This window comes from Geotrypetes seraphini, chromosome 6 (genome assembly GCF_902459505.1).
Source record: "Geotrypetes seraphini chromosome 6, aGeoSer1.1, whole genome shotgun sequence".
Lineage (NCBI taxonomy): Eukaryota > Metazoa > Chordata > Amphibia > Gymnophiona > Dermophiidae > Geotrypetes > Geotrypetes seraphini.
Genome location: NC_047089.1, coordinates 14,009,759 through 14,034,766, shown reverse-complemented (window position 1 = coordinate 14,034,766; position 25,008 = coordinate 14,009,759). Strand labels below are relative to the sequence as shown.

The following is a 25,008-nucleotide window of genomic DNA, read 5'->3' as shown; positions in this document are numbered from 1 at the left end:
CGAGGGGGCCCTTTTACTGGGCTGCGCTAAAAAACAGCCTTGTGCTGTTTTTTTGTGGGGTTCCCACACACCGAGGCCACTTTTCGTGCAGCCGAAAAAATGGCTAGATTTCCCATATGTCCTGTTAATGACGACATGATAATTTCCCAAATAGTGGGTGCCCATTACTAGGGTTACCAGACGCCTGGATTTCCCCGAACATGTCATTTTTGAGGACATGTCCGGGGGTCCGGACGGCTTTTTAAAACCTGGCACTTTGCCCGGGTTTTGAAAAGCTTCTCGCCAAAATTCCGTCGGGAAGGGGCGCCCGCGCGTGCGCGGATGCCATCTGAGGGCGGGGCTGGGGGGGGCGGAACGGGATGTGACACAGGCGGAACTGGGCTGGCCTGTGGGGCGTGGCCATGGGTCCGGATTTTCCAGCGGGAAAATCTGGTAACCCCGCCCATTACCATGTGAGTCTTTACCGCGACCTGTTTACTAGGCAACAAGGGCTTATGCAGTAATCGGTTATCATGTTCTGATATAGTTGCGCTAACTGATTAGTTCAAGGCGTGCTTACTTTTTACCTCCAAATATACCCCTGTGCTAAAAAAAAAACCAAGCCCTCCTCCCCTTCCCTTCCCCCCCATACCTCTAGTCATTCACCGCTGCAAGTAACAACTTCATCGTGCTCCTCTCGACCACACTGGCTCCCGCTGTCATTGCTTTCGGGTGCTGCAAATAGGAAGGGACACCAGAGGAAGGGGACGTGGTCGGGAGGAGCCTGTTGAAGTTGTTGGTCGCAGCGGTGAACAGGTATGTGTAAGGGAAGGGAGGGGGTGGGCTGCACGCATGGCAGGGGGTGGGGGATGGAGATGAGGGAGCGGGAGGGACACCACTGACCTGGGTGCCTCTCGCACTCGCTACGCCATTGGTCCCATATGTATTTTATTCCAGTATGCTACGTATATCAATATGTCCGATGAATAGAGTGTTCCCCCCGCGAATTCGCAGTTCGCAAATCACGGACTCGGTCATTCGCGGTCTAATCCGACCGCCTCTTCCTGTAGTAAAGTTGGGCTACACCAATCAGGAGCTGCATGTCAAAACAGCTCCTGATTGGTTTAGCCCGACTATACTACAGGAAGAGGCGGTCGGAGCAGACCGCGAGGGATTTTCTTCACCTGCCGGCACTCCAGCTGCCCTCTCCTGCCTCCCCTGCCTTCTGACAGGTGAAAAACCGCATTCCCGGTTTTTCAAAATTTGCAGGGGGGTCATGGAACGGAACCCCCTTGAATTTCGGGGGAATACAGTAGTCCCAATGCAACTCATTATAGCCAACAAAGGCTGACGATGGTGAGATATTACATTACATTATATTACATTAGTGATTTCTATTCCGCCTTTACCTTGCGGTTCAAAGCGGATTACATATGAATTGCTATGATTTTAAGAAGTACATATTGAAGAGGTATGAAGTAGTATTTCGGAATAGCTTGAACATTATCTAAATTGCTGAGGGATAGTTGGTAGTGTTGGCTGGATTATTGGTTGTGTTATATTGGTTTTATGTATTTTTTGAAGAGCAGGGTTTTTGTTTCTTTCTTGAAGGTTTTTTAGTCTGTGGTTGAAGTCAGCAGGTTGGTGAGTTGCCGGTCCAGTTTGTAGCAGTGTAATAAACTTCAGCTGGTGAGCTGGAGCGGGATCATTCATTGGATATCTTGATATAGCATATGGGGGCTCCATGTTTCATATGCTAATAACACCTGGCAATCGCTGGATCAGCTATTTCCACTGTTCCGGTTTTCTTTGAACATCGCATTTTGTCTGCTGTCGTCCTTTTATCCAGTGGATTCTTGAGGTTTTGGGTTGCTTTTTTGCCAAGTAGTGTATTCCCACTCCGGCTGCAGTATTCGACTCTCTCAGATAAGCGACGGTATTAAGCGGATCGGTGTTCATTGATACGGGTTGTCGTGTTTGACCCAGGCTGCGATAAAAGCACACCGTTCAATGCATTGAAAATTTTTTTAAAAAATGAAGAAAAAGTAGTGGCTTGAAGGGTAAACGATTGATTAAATACACATGCATATTGCTAGCTGTCCATGACTAGTTTTCAGTACAGAGGCTGCCAGTTACACATATTCTAACACCTTTATTACATTTCAAGGATGGTTAGAGCGTGATAAGTCCTTCTCTGTTGTTGTGAATGTGAATTAAATGATTTGGACGGTTGGGCTCATATTTTATGGATGACAATGCATAAATTTGACATCACCCTATGAAAACTCTTGGCTTCCTTGGCCCTGATAAGATAAAGTGTCTGTCTAGCAGAAGTGATAGATTGAAAACATGTATGATCGAGAGCCTCTTTTTGGCTAGATAGTTAAATACCTGAACACCATCTGGGTTAGATCAAGAAACAGATTTTTTTTTTTTTTTAATCACATTTGAAGGAATTTATTGTAGCATTCTTCATCGGAATTGGCTTGATGGTTGTTAGGAGTCGGTGCACATCATAGTTCGTGGTAACGTAGGGGGCCCTTTTACTAAGGCGCGTTAACTGATTTAGAGCGCGGTAAAGATTAGCCCGTTATATTCCATGGGCGTGTTAGCATTTAGCGTGCGCTAAATCGATTAGCATGCCTTAGTAACAGGCAGTATAAGACGAGTAGACAGTTTCAGATATTTGGGGGGTTATAATCGATTGTCATTTGCAGTTTCAGGAACAGGTATCAAGCGCGGTTGCTAAAGGTTTTGGGCCATTCGAGATTTTGGGGATGAGAAATCATTGTATACGTTAATTCGTGCCTTTGTATTGTCAAAGTTAGATTATGGCAATGTAATATATGCGGGCATTGGGTTGGGGAAGCCAAAGCGTTTGCAGACAGTGCAGAATACTGCAATTAGATTGCTAGGCCGGGCGTTTATTCGTGATCATGTGACACCTTTGTATTTAAAATTCCATTGGCTACCAATGGAATTTAGGATCCAATTTAAGATCATAGGGCCTGTTTAACAAAGCCGCGCTAGTGGCTGCAGTTCGGTAACGGCCCCGAAGCCCGAAGAGATTTAAAGGGCGTCGGGGCTGTTGCCACGCGGCAGCCGCTAATGAGGCTTTGTAAAACAGGCCCTTAACGTTAGCACACGGAGCATTATTCCAGCTAAAGCCTTCATATCTTTCTAATTTGGGGCTATTTTACGCCCCAAGGCGTTTATTACGATCTCTGAATGACAATAGGGCAGTCGTTTCGAAGGCACATCTTGCGTCAACTAGAGATGGCGCGTTCTCTTATTTAGGTCCGCGGTTATGGAATAATCTGCCCATAGACTTGAGAAAAGAAGAATTCTAAATAAATTTTGAAAAGACATTTAAAAGCACATTTTTTTCCACTTGGCTTTCTCAACTTAGAGCAGAGTTTGGGACTGTGATCTGTGTTTTATTGTTTTACTATTAGAATTGTTACTGTTGAGATATTTGCGATGATATTTTATGAAAAAAGAAATTAAAAAATTTTAACTTTTGCTCTTAATCTGTCCTTTTCTTATTTTGATGGAGTTCTTTTCTTAATGAATATGAATTGTGTATTGTAAACCGCTTAGATGATCCTTTTGGGCTGTTATGCGATATATAAAGTTCTTAAAAAAAACATAAATTATGGCAGATAAAGACCAGCCCAGTAAGGTGGCCAGGTTTGTACCTGTCCTCGTTACACCTCTGAAAGTTATTAAGTCCTTCATGGATTTCTTGTTTTCGATCATTTCTTATCTTCTGCTCCCTCTTGCTGCGTTTCCTCATCTTTGGATGCTCTCCCATTGAGTGACTCGTATAATGGAGCTGTTTCGTTGCAAGCACTCACTCCTGGATTTGAATCGATTGACCCGACAACCTCTGTCAGTGTTCTGACTTGGCACAGACTCTGGGTATTATGTATGACCCTGCCTTATCTTTCACTTCTCATAGCATATATTAAACCTTTGACGGACTTGTAGGCTCTGTGTGTTCCTGCAAGCTCTTTGCATCTGTTAAGGTTGACTACTGCAGTAGTTCTCTGGCTGACCTCCCTGCTTCTGGCATCTGCAGATTCCTGCTGCTTGTCTCCTCGATCGCCTTCCCTGCTTTTCTCACGCCACACCTCCTTTCGTTAACGCGCACCGCTGTCTGATGAAGGTTCTGCTGCCAATTCAAGATCACTGGATTTTACGGACAAAATTAGCCAGGTCTGTCTAATCTCATGTCTCTCTGTTGCCCTCTTGAAAGCTCCGCTCCTGTCATCAAACTCGTCTCTGTGTGTGTCATGCCAGACGGGCTGTTCTTTGCTTTGGTGATTTCATCTCATCTAGGCCGTACGCACTGTGGGTTGTTACCGTGTCAATGCTCAACTGCTGTGGTCTACCTTTTATTTTTTAAAGCATCGCCACAATGATTAAAAAAAAAACAAAAAAACAGATATTTAGAATCGCTATCTAGATTGGGGTTTCCAGATTTTTCAATAGAAAAATCCGGACTGCCCTAGATCCGCCTCCAGGCCCTCCGAGTTCCGTCCCATCCCCGCTCTATTCTTGCCCCAAGTCCCACCCTAGCCCTGCCCCCGCTGCCCAATGCGATTTGAGGAGGCTTTTCAAAACCCGGACAAAGTGCCAGGTTTTGAAAAGCTGTCCGGACTAGAGAGCTGCACGGGAACGGGAACGACGGGAATCCAACGGGGATCCTGTGGGTTCCCCCTTTGGGTCACGGGGATCCTGTGGGGATGCCCCCTAGGGTCACGGGGATCCCATGGGGACACCCCCTAGGGTCGCGGGGATCCCGTGGGGACGCCCCTAGGGTCACGGGATTCGTGCGGGGTTCCGATGTACTCGAGCCACAAGGCTCGTCTTCTTTTCCCTACCTGTCCTGCAGCAGCACACAGCCGACCGGAAGTCTTCCACGATGTCAGCGCTGACGTTGGAGGGAGGGCTTAAGCAAAGTTCTCCCTCCCTCCGACGTCAGCGCTGACATCAGGAAGACTTCCGGTCGGCTGTTTGCTACGGCAGGGCAGGTAGAATAAATTCAAGGCAAAGGCATTGGCGTACCAAGGGGGGAGGGGGCAGTCCACCTCGGGGCACCTTAGGAGTGGTGCAGAGCCGGCCAGATACCCTTACTTTCGTGGCGCTTTCCCCCGACCGACTGACCGACAACAGGCCCAGTCCGACAAACCTCCCTGCCCTGTAGCCGCAAATCTAAATTACCTTCTTACAGCAGCTGGATTCAGGGCAGGGAGGTTTGTCGGACCGGGCCTGTTCTGTTGTCGGTCGGGTAGGGAAGCGCCATGAAGGTAAGTGGCAGGGAGGGAGGAAAGGAGGAGTGGAGAGGAAAAGACGCTTAAGGGAAATGGGTAAAACTGAGGGGGGAGAAGGACGCTGAAAGCACTGGGGAAGACAGAGGGGGGAGAAGGAGATGAAAGCACATGGGGAAGACAGAGGGGTGGAGAAGGACGCTGAAAGGACATGAGGAAGACGGTGGGGGGGGGAGAAGGATGCTGAAAGGACATGGGGAAGACAGTGGGGGGGGGCTGTCTCAATCAGGTCCGTGAGCCCACTATATATAAAGACACACTGCAGACCTCACTGCAGAAGACCCTGAAGAAAGCCACAGCATGATGGCTGAAACGTCGGTTCGTTCTGCACAGATGCGGCAGGACCCGGAAACCTGCTACACTCAATGACTTTGTTGAAAACCAGACTGCTGAAATGTGCCTCCAGGAGCGGATCGAGAGATACCTTCGCCATCAGTCCATTGGGTCCCTGCCTGCTAGTTTGTGCCCTGTTCTGCTCATTGTTCATTTGTTCTTTTGCAGACAGGTTTTCCTCCTCTTGTTCTTTAGATGCCTCAGTGTAATTCTTTGTGAAAGGAAAGATGTGACTTGTTTTCACTTGGCGTGGCACCGGCTGGCCAGATGTAGGTCTCCAAGAATTATTTGGTTTTACTGTACTTGTAAGAATTATTGCTTATTTTGGCATTGATACCACTCTTATGACTAGTCTCCTCACAAATCTGGTTAGAGATGATTTATTTGGCTCCAAACTGTAATGGCCTGGCAGAACGTTTAATGTGGTTCTACAAAGGCTAAGCACCATGTTGTTAGGGCTGGGGGGAGGGAGTCATATTGGAAGTAAAATACCAGTACTAGAGCTGCCTGATTTCACTGTATGTCCTTTCCACCCTTATCATAAGAATATAAGAATAGCCTTACTGGGTCAGACCAATGGTCCATCAAGTGCAGTAGCCCGTTCTCACAGTGGCCAATCCAGGTCAAAACCCAAAAAGTAGCAACATTCCAGCATCTCAAAGAATAGCAAGATTCCGGAACCCCAATGAGAGCAACATTCCAGAGCTGAGATTGTGATGTCATAATGCCTCATTCCACAGTGCCTTGGAGCCAACCTCAGCAGTGATGTCACAATGGCTTGATTGTCCTATACTTGGCTCACGTAAGAACATAAGAATAGCCATACTGGGTCAGACCAATGGTCCATCAAGCCCAGTAGCCCATTCTCATGTAGGCCAATCCAGGTCACTGGTACCTAGCCAAAACCCAAAGAGTAGCGATATTCCATTCAGAATACTAAAGAATAGTAAGATTCTGGCATCCAAAATAGTAACAAAAGATTCCAGAACCCTAATGAGAGCAACATTCCAGAGCTGAGATTGTGACATCATAATGCCTCATTCCACCAATGCCTCAGGACCAACCTTATCAGTGATGTCACAATGGCTTGATTGTCCTATACTTGGCACACGTAAGAGCATAAGAATAGCCATACTGGGTCAGACCAATGGTCCATCAAGCCCAATAGCCCATTCTCACAGAGGCAAATCCAGGTCACTAGTACTTGGCCAAAACCCAAAGAGTAGCAACATTCCAGCATCTCAAAGAATAGCAAGATTCCGGAACCCCAATGAGAGCAACATTCCAGAGCTGAGATTGTGACGTCATAATGCCTCATTCCACCAATGCCTCGGGACCAACCTTATCAGTGATGTCACAATGGCTTGATTGTCCTATACTTGGTACACGTAAGAGCATAAGAATAGCCATACTGGGTCAGACCAATGGTCCATCAAGCCCAATAGCCCATTCTCACGGAGGCAAATCCAGATCACTAGTACCTGGCCAAAACCCAAAGAGTAGCAACATTCCAGCATCTCAAAGAATAGCAAGATTCCGGAACCTCAATAAGAGCAACATTCCAGAGCTGAGATTGTGATGTCATAATGCCTCATTCCACAGTGCCTCAGAGCCAACCTCAGCAGTGATGTTACAGTGGCTTAATTCTCCTATATCCAAGGATTTTAGAGCAAATTGGGTCTAATATGGATGTTTCCAAGAGACTTGAAGAATATATAAAAAGGCCTACCACAGGCTAGCTTAAGTATGTCTATCTTCAATGTTAGCTATTCCCATATGAAACAAACCAATTTTGCTGGTAGGTTATTCCAAGAATCTGGCACACTCTCAGCTTAATTCTGTTCACCCTGAGATTAACCAGGCTATGGGGTGGGTTGCACACTTTCCTTTCTTCTTCCTCCTTGCTGTGGCAGAACTATTTTCCTCTTAATCACCTTGAGATAATAACACACTTTCTAAGCTGTAGTGTCTCCGTCCTGACTTTTTGGATTTCACATGGCTCTTCCTCATTCTTGTGTGTCTTCCTTTTTTTAATTTTACGTTTTAATTCTATATCTTTGTCTTATTCCTTCAGCAGTGAGCAGTTTCAAACTTTCTCTTCCTTCCTTGTCTGCCCCTTTCTTTTTCCTCTTCTTGCCTCTTCCTACCTGCTCTCCTTACATTGTTCCTCGTTTGCTTCCTCTCTTCTTGCCCCTGTGCTTTCTTCCCCATTGCTCGTCCCCATCCTCCTGCCTTTACTCTTCCCTCGAATACTTCTCCATCTCCTCTCACCCTTTGTTCTGTCTTACCCACATGCTCATCATCTTTCCGCTCCCCCTCCCCCAGATTCTTGTATCTATTCCTGTCCTTAAGGCCCCTATTTAGAAAAACGTGGTAAGGTTTTGCAGTTATGTAGTAATTCCGCCCAAACGAATGCACAGTAACTGCAAAACTTCTAGGTCAACGGCTGGTGGCATTCCCAGTATATTTGAGAGGACTATGATGCGGCAAAAGCAGAACGAATGTTGCTACATTATCTATACCAGCAGATAACATACAAAGTAAACAAATACACCGCTTTAAATTATATGAACTACTGCGCTGTCGGCCAGGTTTAACTGCAAGATGCAGTCCTTTCCTATCCCCTGACACAAAATGGCATCCCCCCCTCCCCCCCACACACACAATTCTATAAAGTGCATCTGAAGTTAGACGTGTACGTTTGGCGGGTAAATTAGTGCTGATAATCGTCTAGAGAACAACAGTGACAAAATTCGTCACTGTTTCCATTCCCACGGATAACCGCGAGAAACCATCCCCATGTCATTCTTAAAGGAGCGAGGGAAGAATCGGAGTCTGAACGGGCCCAGCCACTAACCCTCAAGCCTTGCACTGAAGAACGCTGGTGGAGAAGGACCAAGGTTGAGATAGACACTAAAGAATGGCAGTCTCTGGTATCCAGAGCTGGTATTGTGATTTCATAATGCCTCATTCCACCAATGCCTAAGAGCCAACCTCAGCAGTGATGTCACAATGGCTTCATTAGCCTATACTTGGCTCACATAAGAATCAGAGTTTGAATGGGCCCAGCCATGGGCCCTCAAACCTTGCATTGAAGATTGCTGGTGGAGAAGCACCGAGGTTGAGATAGACACTAAAGAATGACAGTCTCTGGTATCCAGAGCTGGTATTGTGATGTCATAATGCCTCATTCCACCAATGCCTAAGAGCCAACCTCAGCAGTGATGTCACAATGGCTTCATTAGCCTATACTTGGCTCACATAAGAATCAGAGTTTGAATGGGCCCAGCCATGGGCCCTCAAACCTTGCATTGAAGATTGCTGGTGGAGAAGCACCGAGGTTGAGATAGACACTAAAGAATGACAGTCTCTGGTATCCAGAGCTGGTATTGTGATGTCATAATGCCTCATTCCACCAATGCCTAAGAGCCAACCTCAGCAGTGATGTCACAATGGCTTCATTAGCCTATACTTGGCTCACATAAGAATCAGAGTTTGAATGGGCCCAGCCATGGGCCCTCAAACCTTGCATTGAAGATTGCTGGTGGAGAAGCACCGAGGTTGAGATAGACACTAAAGAATGACAGTCTCTGGTATCCAGAGCTGGTATTGTGATGTCATAATGCCTCATTCCACCAATGCCTAAGAGCCAACCTCAGCAGTGATGTCACAATGGCTTCATTAGCCTATACTTGGCTCACATAAGAATCAGAGTTTGAATGGGCCCAGCCATGGGCCCTCAAACCTTGCATTGAAGATTGCTGGTGGAGAAGCACCGAGGTTGAGATAGACACTAAAGAATGACAGTCTCTGGTATCCAGAGCTGGTATTGTGATGTCATAATGCCTCATTCCACCAATGCCTAAGAGCCAACCTCAGCAGTGATGTCACAATGGCTTCATTAGCCTATACTTGGCTCACATAAGAATCAGAGTTTGAATGGGCCCAGCCATGGGCCCTCAAACCTTGCATTGAAGATTGCTGGTGGAGAAGCACCGAGGTTGAGATAGACACTAAAGAATGACAGTCTCTGGTATCCAGAGCTGGTATTGTGATATCATAATGCCTCATTCCACCAATGCCTAAGAGCCAACCTCAGCAGTGATGTCACAATGGCTTCATTAGCCTATACTTGGCTCACATAAGAATCAGAGTATGAATGGGCACAACCACTGACCCTCAAGCCTGGCATTGAAGAACGCTGGTGGAGAAGAACCGAGGTTGAGATAGACACTAAAGAATGACACAGGATGCTTAGAACATAAGACCCTAAGCATTGCTTACTGGGCAGATCAAAGGTCTATCAAGCCCAGTGCCCTATTTCCAACAATGGCCAATTCAGGTCACAAATACCTGCCAGAAACCCAAAGAGTAGCAACATTCTAGAGCTCGACTGTGATGTCATAATTCCTCTTTCCACCAATACCTAAGAGCCAGTCTCAGTAGTGATGTCACAATAGCTTAATTATCCTACACTTGGGCAAACATAAGAACCTAAGCATTGCCATACTGAAGGTCTGGCTAACTGATAGAGCTGCTCCCTGTGACCCTGGGCGAGTCACTTAATCCTCCAGTGGCCAAAAGTGACAACAAGGCAGTATAAAAGTCTCCTTTCCCTTGCTCACCCATCTCTTTTGCTTCCCCCCACTGTCCATCACTGGCACTCTTAACTCTCGCTCCCTCTTCTCACCTCTTTTCATTTTCTTCCTCTCCCCTGGGTCCCCTACACACTGTTATTTCCTCTCCTCTACCCTCCCCTTCCTACCCCTTTATCCCCCTGGTTGCTTCTCTTGCTGTTGTTTGGCTCATTCAGCTCAGCAGAATCAATCGGAGACAGGAGGGCAGGGGACGCATAAGAATAGCCTTACTGGGTCAGAACAATGGTCCATCTAGCCCAGTAGCCCCTCCTCACGGTGGCCAATCCAGGTCACTAGAACCTGACAAAAACCCAAATAGTAGCAACATTCCAGAACCCCAAATAGTTACAGGGTTCCGGAATCCAGCATCTCAAAGAATAGCAACATTCCGGAACCCCAATGAGAGCAACATTCCAGAGCTGAGATTGTGATGTCATAATGCCTCATTCCACAGTGCCTCAGAGCCAACCTCAGCAGTGATGTTACAATGGCTTGATTGTCCTAAATCCAAGGAGTAACAACATTCCATGCTACCAATCCAGGGCAAGCAGTGGCTTCCACCATGTCTGTCTCAACAGCAGACTATGGACTTTTCCTCCAGGAACTTGTCCAAACCTTTCTTAAAATCGGCAACGTTGTTCGCTCTTACCACAACCTCTGGCAACTTGTTCCAGAGTTGAACTATTCTCTGGCTGGAAGCTGTGTCCATTCAGCTCCTGCCTCCTCAGCAACCTCTCCAGGTCTGAGAAGAATCATGATTTATGAGAAGTCTTCGTGCACCATGGAGTCACCAGTTCCACATGCCTGGGTAGTCACATACTCGCGCCCCTCTGTAAAAGTCAAATTAAGGAAGCATTTTCTCATGTTTACTCTGAACTCTGTAGTTCTGTGTGCTTGCTGTTTGAGGCTAGTGACATTGTCTCATTTTTATGTATCCTCTGTGCAGTGAAAAATGCCATACAGCACGTGTCAGAGCAAAAGATAAAACTATTAATTTTTTTTTTTTTTTTTTGTGCTGATGGGGTGTTTGGGGGAGGGGGGGGGAGCGTTTTTTAAATTCCACAATGGATTTGTACTCTGTCCCAGAGACTAAACATTACATGCTAATCTGTGTCTGAATCTTAAACCAGGGTGTCTTGGTTGGTAGCCAGGATTTTTTTTTTTTTTTTAATCCTATCCTGGGCAGGTGACACCAATGCAAGGCAGGGATATTTTCTTTCTTTTGTAAGACCCGTAAACCCTGTGCACCTGCTCATTTCCTCCGGTACAGCGAGCACCTTGTATAGCGTGCCATGGGATCATGTCTTAACTCCTGCCATAATCCTCTTTATGGGAATTCTCTTGTAATTAGGGATCGGTACGGGAGTTGTATTTCTATCTCCTTGCTTTTTGAGCAACAGAAAGAGGAAATGCTTTGATTCACCGCATGTGTTTTGTCAATCAGAGATCAGTTGGATGTTGAGAAGCAGAGTGATCAGATTTAATTTTCTTGAACAGATGAAGCTTATTCTAATCCCTACCTTCTCATTTTGGGTTGTTTTGGGTTTTTTTTTTTTTGCACATCTGTAGTATAAAGCATGGGCATCTTTCTCTCTCTAAAAAAAAGCAAAAATCTTTTGCAGCCTACAAATGAACTGGTAAATAATTATTTTGCTGTCCATATATTGCAATAGCAGAAAGCACCGGGACTGGTTAAACATGGACCTTGCGGATCTTAACTGCCCGCCCCTAAAAAAAATCTGCCCACGGATCCGTGAGGTCTGCAGGAGTTAAAACAAGGATCTCTGCGGACCCCACGTCACGGCCTCTCTTTAAGGCCGTGCACTTTAGCTCTGTTGGATCTGTGAGGCCTCCAGGTAGAAGGCATTTGGGATACTGGGGTGCAGAAAAGCTGGGTACAACAAAAGGGAGAACTAGGGTGAGACTCCAGTATTCAGTACTAGCAATCCCGACTGCCAACAGAAAAAAAGCCAGCAAAAGTAGAATTTAAAAAGAGGATCTCAAGGACCCCACAGAACTAAACGCACATGGCCTGAAAAAGAAAGCGGCCATGGCGTGGGATCCGCAGGGATCCTTGGTTTTTACCTCCTGCAGGCCTTCACGGATCTTGCTTACTGTACGGTTCCTCGTTTTAACTCCTGTGAACCTCATGGATCCCACTGGAGGGTTTAAGATGAAGATATGTGGGGTGAGCGGAATCCGTGAGGTCTACGGGAGTTAAAACAAGGATCCCTGTGGACCCCATGCCACGGCCGCTTTCTTTTTAAGGTCATACGGTTCAGATCCGTGAGGTCCGTGGGATCTTCATTTTACCCTGTCCTGAAAGAATCTACCTAGTAGAAAAAAATGAAGGTGACAGTCCGACGGTGGGGGTGGGCGTCCCGATGGCAGGAGGGAGTGGGCATCCCTCCTGCCATACCGGTGGTGGGGTGCGCTGGGCCGACAGCGAGTGCAGTGGCTGTGGGGGGGGGAGGGGTCCCGACGGCAGGAGGGAGTGGGCATTCCTCCTGCCATATCTAAAGGGAGGGTCCGATGACGGGAGGGTATGGGCATTTCTTCTGCCACTTTTTGGGTTCGGGGAGGGGGAGCACATTGTCGGGGGGGGGGAGGCTTTTTTCTTTTTTTTTTTATTGGCCAGAGACTTTGCATGGGTAATACACGCAAAATATCAGTGCCATTAAAAAAAAAAAAAAAAATCCCAGGCAGACCTGTTGGTAACACAGTTACTGACAGGTCTGCAGCAGTCGGGTTTTAGGATAGTAAAACCCGATTCAAAATAGCCAAGCAATTGTTAGTGAATCAGTCGCTTGGCTATTATGCATGGGGTTTTACTAATTTGCATGGGTGGATCGGATTGGATAGGAGATTAATTGGACAGCAGTTTAGTAAATCGGGCCGGGGAACAGGAACGATCGCAAAACCAGTAAAACTTGTTTTGCGTCCATCCTTACAGGATCGGTAAGTTTAGAGAACCTAGGCCTAGATTGTCCATATCTGAGGCATGGCCAGTAGGAAAAAGGAGGTATTGATGCCTCTGTATAAGACTTTGGTGAGACCTCATTTAGAATATTGTGTGCAATTATGGAGGCCCCACCTTCAAAAAGATATAAAAAGGATGGAGTCGGTCCAGAGGAAGGCTACGAAAATGGTCGGTGATCTTCAAAACAAGGCGATCCACACTACGCTGATTGCCCACACACGATTACTCCTCAAAGGCCCTAGTCATTTTTATACATTATTGTGCTCCACTAAGTTCATCCCAAAGGCAAACTTTGGACCCCTGAGGAAGATGTTCTAATCGAAACATGGCCCGTTCTTTTAGAACAAAGGTGGATATATCCTTTAAACAACGTATCAAGTGCCGGCATCAACGACATCGTTTCTTCGGTCTCCTTGTTTGGTTCCTGCACTCTGTAACAGTTCAGCTTGTTCTAGTTTTTCAGTAGTAGGTGTATCGGTGCTCTAGAATTCAGTGCAATATTTATAATGCTGTCTTTTCAGGGGGGGGGGGGGAATAGAGCTTTTATGTTTTAGCAAGTTTGCCTTATAGTTTTTGAATGTGTCATTGCAGGCTTTTGTATTATTTTGAAAAGCATCTGGCTCTATTTGAAAGCAGGCCTTTGGCACTTAAATTAAAAATGCTCGACTAGTGGTCCCCTCATCCTAAAGAGTCGCCACACAAACACCCATTTGATTTAATCAAAGTGATTGGCAGTGGTAGGAGTGTATGCTGCTCCTGAGGTCATAATTACAATTTGACTATTTTTGTATGACGTGTTGAAGGAATGTGGAGTTTGCGATAGAGGACTGGAGCTGCAGGGTTCATATTGAGGGTTCTTCTCAGTCCTATAGAGCAGTGTTCTTCAACCTTTTGACACCTATGGACCGGCGGAAATAAAATAATTATTTTGTAGACCGGCACCGGTCCACGGACCGGCAGTTGAAGAACACTGGGCTAAGTCGTGCCCATCTCTACCCAGTCTCCGCCCCAGACCCCGCCCCCATAATAGTACTAATTATAACACCAGTTTTTCCATTCATTTTTCATATATACACACACTCAATATAAACGTTATTTGCAACACATAACATGGTTAACCACAAAATTAAAATACACAAAGCACACTGTATGCTTTTCAACATTAATTTCTACCATGCAAATGCAGGACCAAAAACTAAAAGTACTAATATTCACAAACAAACCCTAAGATGCGAGACTCTGCAAGCAGTACAACCCCAGAGGAAAAGAAACAAATGCATTTCTTCCTGAACAGACAAATCAATCACTAAATAAAAAAAATAAAAGCATTCCCCCTACCGTTATTGTCTCTCTCCCTCCATGCTATGCCTTGCCTTCTGGCCTGCCTCCCCCTCCCCCCCCCTCAGTGTTATCTTAGGGCCAGTCCACGGTGCGATCTACACGGCGTCTTCGGGCCGGCTCCCTGAGTACTGCATTGCACAAAGCTGTGGGCAGCGGCTCCTCGTTCGCATCCCGCACCTCGTCTGGAAGCCTTCCCTCTGATGTTTGCGACGTCCGAGAGAAAGCTTCCAGTTCAGGCGCAGGACGCGCATAGGAGCCTTTTCCGACGGCTTTGTGCACTGCAGCACTCAGGGAGCCAGCCCAAAGACACCGCGTTGATTGCACCGTGGACCAGCGGCTGAAGAACACAGTCTTCTGCCCGGTGGACGTGACGGCCCTGTGGACCAGCAGAAAATTTCTGCGGACCGACACTGGTTCACAGACCGGCAGCTGAAGAACACTGCTATAGAGAATCCAGACTTCATGCCACAGAATTTATTGAAGGGTGCTGTCAGTTATAATTGTGATTTTACCTGGTAGCTGAAACTAGGATGTATACTTAAAAAGAATCACCAACGTCTATTGTCTGACCAGGCAGCCTTATGGGGTAAGGATTTAGACCGATTGATCGTGACTTCCAGTACTTATTTAGAATTTAGGAAACGCCTAAAAACATACCTGTTTGCCAAATATCTGGGAACTAAGTTTTCTTATTCAATTGTATAATTTTTAAGCCCTGCGGTATAGAAGCTGATAAGTCTGACTTTGGACGTATCCCGCAAGATGTTCAAATATCAGGGCGGGAAAGCATCCATTTTCGAAACCGCTAGCCATCCCTTTTTTTTTTAATGACCTATTTGGAAAACTTGACCTTTAGGACGTCTTAACTTTTTTGCCCATTTTTGAATACAAAAAAAGGTCATAATCCAGCCATTTGGATGTGGGAGGGGCCAGCATAGAATTGGCTTGGCCAGATAGACATCCCAACAGAGCAGTGGGGGCACCTTAGAGTGCACTGATGTGAAGTTAACATAAAGGGTGTCGGATGTATATCTCACCATAACCCCCTTATAATTTATGGTGAGCCCTCCAAACCTTTCCCCAAACCTACTATACCCAACTGTGTATCACCCCAATAGCCCTTATGGCTGCAGGTGGCACCTATATGGAAGTATAATAGGATTTGGGTGGGTTTTGGTGGGCTCCTACTTAATGCCATAGATGTTGTGGTTAGAGTGCCTTATGGGCCTGGGTCATCCTCTCTATGGTTCACTGGCCCACCCAACAGGTAACTCTACACACCTGATTATCTACTAGGCTTCCCCATAGCAGATGCAGCTGTTCTAGAGCCAGGTAGGTACCTTTTTGCTCTCATTTTTGGGTGGTGGAAGTGTGAGGGTATTTTACCATGATGCATGCGGTGGTCAGCCAGTCAGTTTGGCCACCTTTGTGGCACTTAGATGCTTCTAAAACAGGTCTGGATCCAAAGATCTAAGTTCTGTCCAGGACGTCTTGCAGAATGTTCGATTATCGCTGCAAGATGTCATAAGAATTGCTGCTGCTGGGTCGGAGCAGTGGTCCATCGTGCCCAGCAGTCCGCTCATGCGGCGGCCCCTAGGTCAAAGACCAGTGCCCTAACTGAGACTAGCCCTACCTGTGTACGTTCCGGTTCAGCAGGAACTTGTCTAACTTTGTCTTGAATCCCTGGAGGGTTGTTTTCCCCTATGACAGACTCCGGAAGAGCCTTCCAGTTTTCTACCACTCTCTGGGTGAAGAAGAACCTCCTTACGTTTGTACGAAATCTATCCCCTTTCAATTTTAGAGAGTGCCCTCTCGTTCTCTCTACCTTGGAGAGGGTGAACAACCTGTCTTTATCTACTTTGTCTTGAATCCCTGGAGGGTGTTTTCCCCTATAACAGCCTCCGGAAGAGCGTTCCAGATTTCAACCACTCTCTTAGCAGTAATTATTATTATTTATCATTTTGCTGAGCAATTTCTTCTTTTCCTGTGGGCTTCCAGCTCAATCAGAATCGACCTCTATTGGGCTACAGAGCCATGAACCTTCGCCTGGTGGCCACAAATTGCAGTTCCCTTTGAGAATGAGCCAACAATGAACCCTTTGTGTGGCCACAAGGTGTGGCCACTAGATGTCGCCGCTGAGAAAGAGCTGGAAGCTCTTTTCTCCAGAGCTGCGCTTGTTGCCTCTGCAGCACTCTGGCTTCAGGAGAGCCCAGAAAGCAGAGGTTTCGGTTCTCTGCGCGTCGCTCGGTGTAGCACGTTTGTCATGAAGCCACTGAAGTGAGCCAATGCTTGGCAACAAAGTGATGTTATCGCAGTCCATTCCATCACCACTCTAATATCTATTCAAACCACGCTCAACAACAATAACCAAAAATATTTGGTAGAAGAAACCTCTTAATAGTAAGTTTAGAAGAATATTTGCACTGTTTCTTTTATAATTCCACAATTATTTTAATAAGTGCGATAACACACGCCATCAAGTCTCTTAAAGGAGTCTGATGCGTTTCCCAGGTGTGGCCATGGTTTGCATGGAAGCTCTTAAAAGTGCCCCCTGTTGTGTGTTATGGTTTCCTTTATTCACTGTGCTGGGAATGTCTTGCAAGAGCATCAGGAATGGGGGTATTATTCCATCAGGAATTCTGTACTTCATAAATAGAAAGCAGAATGACGCGGTAGAGAGAGACACACGCTGGCAAATTCTGTATAGTCCACGTAAAGTTAGGCAGCTTAAGTGACACTTAGCACCTCATAATTACCGTTAATTGAACTTAAATGAAAGATGGGGGGGGGGTCTAACTCAAAAAACACGCGTCTATGAAAAGTAGGTGCCTAGTCCCAAGTGCTTACCAACAAAAGTAGGTATGGTCAAGGGCAGGTTGGTCCGGATTCTAAAAACAGCGCCAGCATCGGCAGCCACCTAAAAATGGCCACCAATCGCTCATCGGCGCCGTTTATAGAATCGCAGCTCTTTTTAAAAACGGGCGCCTTGAATGTAGGCCAACATTTTACCGGCCTACATTTAAGAAGCATTGGAAACGGGGGAGGCCACAGGCGCCATGGCCTCCCTCCAAATTGGCGTTTCGTTATGTTTCTATTCCCCCCCCCTCCACCTCCTCCCGGCCGCTGTAATTTTAAATCTCTGCCGCAGAATGAAGAATTCCGGGGCAGGCCTGCTTGTTGACGCTGAGCGGTGGCTGCTGGAAGATTTAAAATCACAGTGACCAGGAAAGGTAGGTGGGGGAGTCGGGAGCTGGAGAGAGAGGTCATTTCTCAGGATCCTGCTGAGGTTAGGGCGAAGCCTTTGAGCACCCCCCCCCCATCAACGAAAAAGCGTTCTGCTGCCAAAGGCCTAAGGAGCCACCTAGGGTCGCCTAAGGACGCCTAAGGCCAATTCTGGCATAAACCACACACATACCTAGGCGCTTCCGTAGACACATGAACGGCACCTTCAATGTAGATGCTGTTCGCTGCACCGCTGGTTTTTTTTAAGAAACGTGCATCCCGATTGGTTAGTTAGATAGCAGTAGGATGCCTACTGCCGCCTAACTTCAGAATGCCATTACTAGAATCCGGGCCATGGTGGGCGTTTTTATGAGTTGGGCGTCTCATAAGGTGCAGGCATTTTGGTGAAGAAAACAGTGGCATAAATTTAGGATGCCGAGCGATGCCTAAGCGTGATTCTGTAACTTTGCGTAGTGCCGCATTAGTCAGTGCCCGTTTTTTAGGTGACCTGTATAGAATCGGGCCCACGTTCTTCCCTGTCTCTTCCAGTAAACTGGCTGTTCCTTTAGCATGTGCGTCCTATCCAGTGTGCTTTTTTTTTTATTTTTTTTTTATTTTTTAACATGAGAAGAATGACCTCAAGGTGACACCCAGAGAGGTGGAAACATGAAGCAGCTTGCAGGATTTATGACCGTCGGTAACTTAACCAGAGTGATGACCACAGAGAAGGATGGTTTATATTTGAGCTTTGGGAGTTTCTCCTTGTAAGAAAATATTCCGTCAGTTATCCTTAATGAGATGGTTCACGTTTTCCTGAAAAGAAGATTATCGCTTTCCAATAAAAAATATATATATATATGCTCAAGGGAGCAAAGAAGAATCCATTGTGTTTCAGGGGAGACGGAATATAACTCTATCAATCTGAAGCTTTAAAATGGATTCCATTTTAAATATATTTGCAAGATTTGGAACAGATAATAAGTGAAAGGAGCACCCTGCAAAACTTGTAGAAGGATTATAATTACTATAGAGGCCTTGGGAATCCTGCAGTAGGTGTGTTCCTGATTAGAATTCCACAAGGATCTACCAAGGGTAATATAAGTTAGATTTTACTGTGACATCGCTAGTTGCTGGGGGAGGAACTTTACACTTTTGACCTCTCCAGCCCTGATCAAATTCTAGGAGGTAGAGACCCTTCTTGCTCCCCCTGGCTCAAATGCAGAGAGCTCAACAGCACGATCAGGCTAGCCCTAATGAATATGCATGAGAGAGTTTTGCATATAATGGAAGTGACAGGCATGCAAATTTGCTCCATGCATATTCATTAGGGCTAGCCTGAAAACCCGATTGGCCTGGTGGTCCTCCAGGGAAAAGGGCAGGAAAGCCCTTTTCTGTGGGGGAAAGGGCCAGGTAAGATCTATAGTAAGGAGGGGATGGGCAGGGCCGGATTTTCCTATAGGCTAACTAGGCTTCAAGATCAAGAGGGGCCTACATTCAAATTGTTAGCAAAATTAAAATTACACTATTCTAAAAACAGTGAACACTAAAACACTGAACCGAAAATAAGGAGAAATTCTACGCTTCGGGATCGGAACCGGCTCCGGCTGTAACGGGGCGCCGACTCAGCTTCTCCCTTTCTTTTTCTCGCCCTGGGAGGAGGATCGGGGAGGGAAAGACGTCAGTCCGGAAACAGCTGGGCAAAGCCCAGCCCCGCGGGGAGAGAGGCAAAACGTGGATCCGTCAGGACAGGGCGGCCAAGACTGACATCGGGGGGGGGGGGGATGGGAGGTTTCAGTGGAAAGGGGATGGGAGGCAGGCAGGCTGGCATCGGAGGGGAGTGGGGGGGTTTAATGGAAGGCAGGCAGGCAGGATGGCATGGGGGGTGTTCAATGGAAGGGGGATGGGAGGCAGGCGGGCATCGGAGGGGGGGGTGAGATGAGGAAGAACGCATTGGGGGCACTATGGACATAGGAAGGGGCAATGTTGTGTGTTATGTTTGATTAGTTATTGTTACAAGTACTATATATGGTGCTGAGAATAAATGTCCAAATAAGTGTTCTCGACGTTTTTTTATTTATTGTCCGTGTCACATTTTTTATAAAGGTTAGTACCAATAACAACATGTTTCATTTAACATATTGATATATATCACAGTAATGATGTATTTTATTATCTCTCATGTAATTTACAAACTTAAAAATGGGAGGTGAAAGGGCCTCATAAGTGGAATAGCCTAGGGCCTCTTTTCATCTAAATCCGGCCCTTTGGATGGGGCATGATATTTAGAGTTACCAGATGCATTGAGGGCGATTCAGAATGTCATAGCAAGAGTGGTGTCTGGGGTGTCATATTTCTCCAGTTCTGAGGTCGCTCCACCGACTGCCAATACGTCAAAGAACTCGATATAAGGTGTTGCCTTTACTTCAAAGTAAAGGCAACAGAGATGTCTATTAGAGAATGTCCCCGTCCCAGCAGAAACTCAATTTCCCCACCCTTGTGAGTTTTGTCGCTGTCGCTGTCGCTGTCCCTGCTCCATTCCTGTGAGCTCTGCCTTAACCGCACGAGCCTCAAGCACTTATGATTTTAAAGTGTTTGAGGTTTGAGCAGGTGAAGATGGATCTTGCAGGGACAGGAAAAGAACTCGCGGGGATGGAACGGGAAAGAGTTCTCACGGGGGAGGGGGAAAAATTTGTCCCCATGTCATTCTCTAATGTCTATACCACATGGTAATCAAATTTATTGTGCAAGAGACATAAAAATAAACAATCCTTCAATAGGAACATACTACATGCATCAGAAGTTTTGAACTGGTAAGATTAGGGTTACAAGATTTTACTTGAGTACAATCCGGACCCATAGACACAGCCCTTTGTGGAAGCCTTTTTATTTATTTATTTAAAAAAATTCTATATCGTTTAAAACCTAAACGGTTTACATAATGTTACATGCATAAATCAGACAAGCACGAACAAATAATCCTCCGATATCAGCAATGAAAGAATGAGAGCCAGAAAAGGCTTATACGGTGTCAGGTCAAAAGCGCGCCGCGACAAAGTCGCGCCCAGACAATTGAGCACAGTGCGGAGGCACGCGCTGCTCTAAATTACTGTTTTTAGTGCTCCGACGGGGGGGGGGGAACCCCTCCACTTTACTTAATAGACATCGTGCAGCGTTGTGAGGGGTGTGGGGGGTTGTAACCCCCCAATTTTACTGAAAACTTAACTTTTTCCCTGTTTTTAGGGGAAAAGTTCAGTTTACAGTAAAATGTGGAGGGTTACAACCCCCTATAATGCCGGCGCGATGTCTATTAAGTAAACTGGGGGGGTTCCCCAACAAAACCCCCCATCGGAGCCCCTAAAAACTGTAATTTTGTGTAGCGCGCGCCTCCGCGCTACGCTCAATTGTCGGTGCACGCTTTTGTCTTTCACGCCATTGTCTATGAACCGGCTTATACAAAGAATCAGGAAACCATTTTCAAAAGTCAGCAGTCATGAGGGGTTTGCAAATAGCTGCGTTTTTAATAATTTTCCGGAATTGCCTTTTTCACAACATTTTCGTAATTGACTCGCAAGTGAGTTCCATAGAAGGTCATTGTGCTGATCTCAACATATTTTGGATTGACTTTTGCTTTTAATAAAGCTGAGTTTTCAGAGCGCAGAGATCTGTTTGGTAAATAATTAGTCATCTTGCTCTTGAATAATTCAGGTATAATGCCGCACAAGAATGGATGACAAATCCTTCCTGCTTTATGCTGAATTCTGAAAACAACTGTAACTGTTGAAGGTAGGGTGAAATATGATCATATTTCGATGTTCCCGTTATCAATCTGGCTGCTGCGTTTTGCACAACGTGCAATGCCTTGCACCTTGCCTTGGTTATTCCAAGGTATAAGGCATTGCAATAATCAAGCCTTGAGTAGAGAATATAAGCCGCAAGGTGAGAACATTAGTGGCTCATTTGATTTTTTTAAAATAGTTTTATTTTGTAGCTGTGCGTGACATGGTAGAACAAATGCTATAGGCGAGGGAACTGCTAAAAATATCTGCACACTCCTTGCAAATGAATAGGTGGAGGGGCATTTTCAAAATATACGTCGAAGTCCGATTTTGATGCTGGGCGTCCAAAGTCGGCAGCAAGAAAATGCCCATTTTTAAAAGGCAAATCACCATACGTCTATAATTTTTTTTTTGAAAATCCTCTGTCTGGACATCCAGGCCATTGGGACGCCCAGACCATCGGGACGTTTATCTTTATACCACATTTTCGAATAAAATTTTGTCCCAAGTCCAGGGAGAGTGTGGCGCAGCCTCAGCACCCTGAATAAATAGTGTGGAAAGCTTCAATCTCTGATAATCAGAGCTGAGATTGTGATTTCATAATACCTCATTCCACCAATAAGAGCCAACCTCATCAGTGATGTCACAATGGCTTCATTGTCCTATACTTGGCTCACTTCTACTCCATTTTGATTTCTAGAGTGGCGCAGTGGTTAAAGCTACAGCCTCTGCACCCTGGGGTTGTGGGTTCAAACCCACGCTGCTCCTTGTGACCCTGGGCAAGTCACTTAATCCCCCATTGTCCCAGGTACATTAGATAGATTGTGAGAGGGAAAAATGCTTGAGTACCTGAATAAATTCATGTAAACCATTCTGAGCTCTTCTGGGAGAACGGTATAGAAAATTGAATAAATAAATAAATAAACAAATGGCCAGAAAAAGACCATTTGGTCTTGGGAGGGGCCTGGTTGACTTAGACTCCTCCCCCCTGACCAGGAAGTGATGTCATAAGGGAACCCAGGCCGGCGTGAGCAGCAACTGTAAGATGCCGCTCGTTCTGGCAAATATTTAAAGAGGTACGTAAGGGGCAAGAGGAGGAGAGGTGCTGGCACCTGAGACCCCCCTCCCCCCCATATTATGCCACTGTTTCTGTTCATCTTCACACCTAGAGAATTTCCCTCCACATCATATCAGTTAGTCCTTTCAATTGTTTAATATGAGCTGGTCAAACTTAAGTTTCAAGTTTATTAGGATTTTATATACCGCCTATCAAGGTTATCTAAGCGGTTTTTTTTTACAATCAGGTACTCAAGCATTTTCCCTCTCTGTCCCGGTGGGCTCACAATCTATCTAACGTACCTGGGGCTATGGAGGATTAAGTGACTTGCCCAGGGTCACAAGGAGCAGTGCGGGGTTTGAACCCACAACCCCAGGGTGCTGAGGCTGTAGATCCAACCACTGCACCACACACTCCTCCTCCTTAAAAGTGTGAGAGGGGGCCATGGCTGGGGGCTGAGTCCCGTGGATCACTACGGTGCTTGTGCCCACCCCCACAGTAGGCCAGACTGGGCCAGCACCGGTGAACCTTGATGGACACGTACAGTGGCTGAAAGGGACAGGCAGGAAATGATGCTGCAGTCCAAAGTCGGCAGCAAGAAAATGCCCATTTTTAAAAGGCAAATCACCATACGTCTAGAATTTTTTTGGGGAAAATCCTCTGTCTGGACATCTAGGCCATTGGGACGTCCAGATCATCGGGACGTTTATCTTTATACTACATTTTCGAATAAAATTTTGTCCCAAGTCCAGGGAGAGTGTGGTGCAGTGGTTAAAGCTACAGCCTCAGCACCCTGGGCTTGTGGGTTCAAACCCACGCTGCTCCTTGTGACCCTGGCCAAGTCACTTAATCCCCCATTGTCCCAGGTACATTAGATAGATTGTGAGAGGGAAAAATGGGTTATTTAACATTTAAACGCTTAACTTATGAAACAAGATTATTAGTGGAGACTGATGGACGCAGAGAAGGAGATAATTGTTATTTTACTAGAGACTTGTACAAAGTCCTTTTCTTTTTTTTTAATGGTTCTTTTTTTTCCCCTCTCCTTTTTCTAACCAGCTCATCAGAAGTGACATATGCCATGATTTGTTCACTCTGCACCGCACATGCGGCGAGCAGATGTGTGCAAAAGCCATTAACGTGCTTATGTGTTAACCGTGGAGGCTTTTGCCCAAAACTTTAGACACAACACTGCACACAGAGCGCATCCAACCAGCCTCTGCTTCTGGGCTATAGCGTGGCATGGAATAAACAGTCGTCACGTTCGAGCATTTCCCCGTTGAGTGAATGATGAGTGGAAGGCCTCGCTTGCCTTTCTGTGGCACAAACACCCCATTCAGTGAGGTTTTTGCTCCCCACATGTGCAACTATAAAGGAGGTGCACAGGAAACCTTCGCTGAATGGCTCCCTGGACAACTGTACGACAGACTTGCATCTCTCTAATTTAGAGAGTGAGACGGTGTGGTTAGAAAAAGTTGCTTCTCGGGGGGGAACAAAAATGTTCTCTGTGGCAGGACTGATGAGTGTTCGGAGATCCGTTGCTACAGTCCTGCTTAATGACCTGGGAGCGCGATTCATCCAGTTCATTCTGGCCGCTAAAGAGGAAAACCTCAGGGCTTAAAAATCAAAGAAATCCAAATAGCAGCTATTTAAAACGCAGATATGTGGGGAGCCGTTTGGCAATTCGTAACGGATTTGAAAAAAAACAAACATTGAGCACCGAGAAAGCGTCATCTTAGATGTTCTAGCAATTTCTGTGTTGTCTACAAATATATCCCCAAATCTTTAATCTGGGGGGGATGCTATCAAGCTGTGATAAAAGGGGTACTTTGATTGCACCTTGATTTTACCATGGGAGTCAGCAACCTGTGCCCATGGAGTACTGCATTCAATTCTGGTCTCCTTATCTCAAGAAAGATATAGCGGCACTAGAAAAGGTTCAAAGAAGAGCGACCAAGGTGATAGAGGGGATGGAACTCCTCTCGTATGAGGAAAGACTAAAACGGTTAGGGCTCTTCAGCTTGGAAAAGAGACGGCTGAGGGGAGATAGGATTGAAGTCTACGAAATCCTGAGTGGAGTAGAACGGGGACAAGTGGATCGATTTTTCACTCCGTCAAAAATGACTAAGACTAGGGGACACTCGAAGTTACAGGGAAATATTTTGAAAACCAATAGGAGGAAATTTTTTTTTTCACTCAGAGAATAGTTAAGCTCTGGAACGCGTTGCCAGAGGATGTGGTAAGAGCGGAGAGAGCGTAGCTGGCTTTAAGAAAGGCTTGGACAATTTCCTGGAGGAAAAGTCCATAGTCTGTTGTTAAGTCTGCTTGCCCTGGATCAGTAGCATCGAAT

The 25,008-nt window shown here is 46.0% G+C and overlaps 1 protein-coding gene across 3 annotated transcripts in view; it reads left to right on the top strand.

Annotated features, from left to right (window-relative positions):
• The window catches only part of WNT11 (Wnt family member 11), a 156,679-nt gene that overhangs the window by 80,837 nt on the left and 50,834 nt on the right, over positions 1–25,008 (top strand). The gene's annotated exons all lie outside the window — the stretch shown is intronic.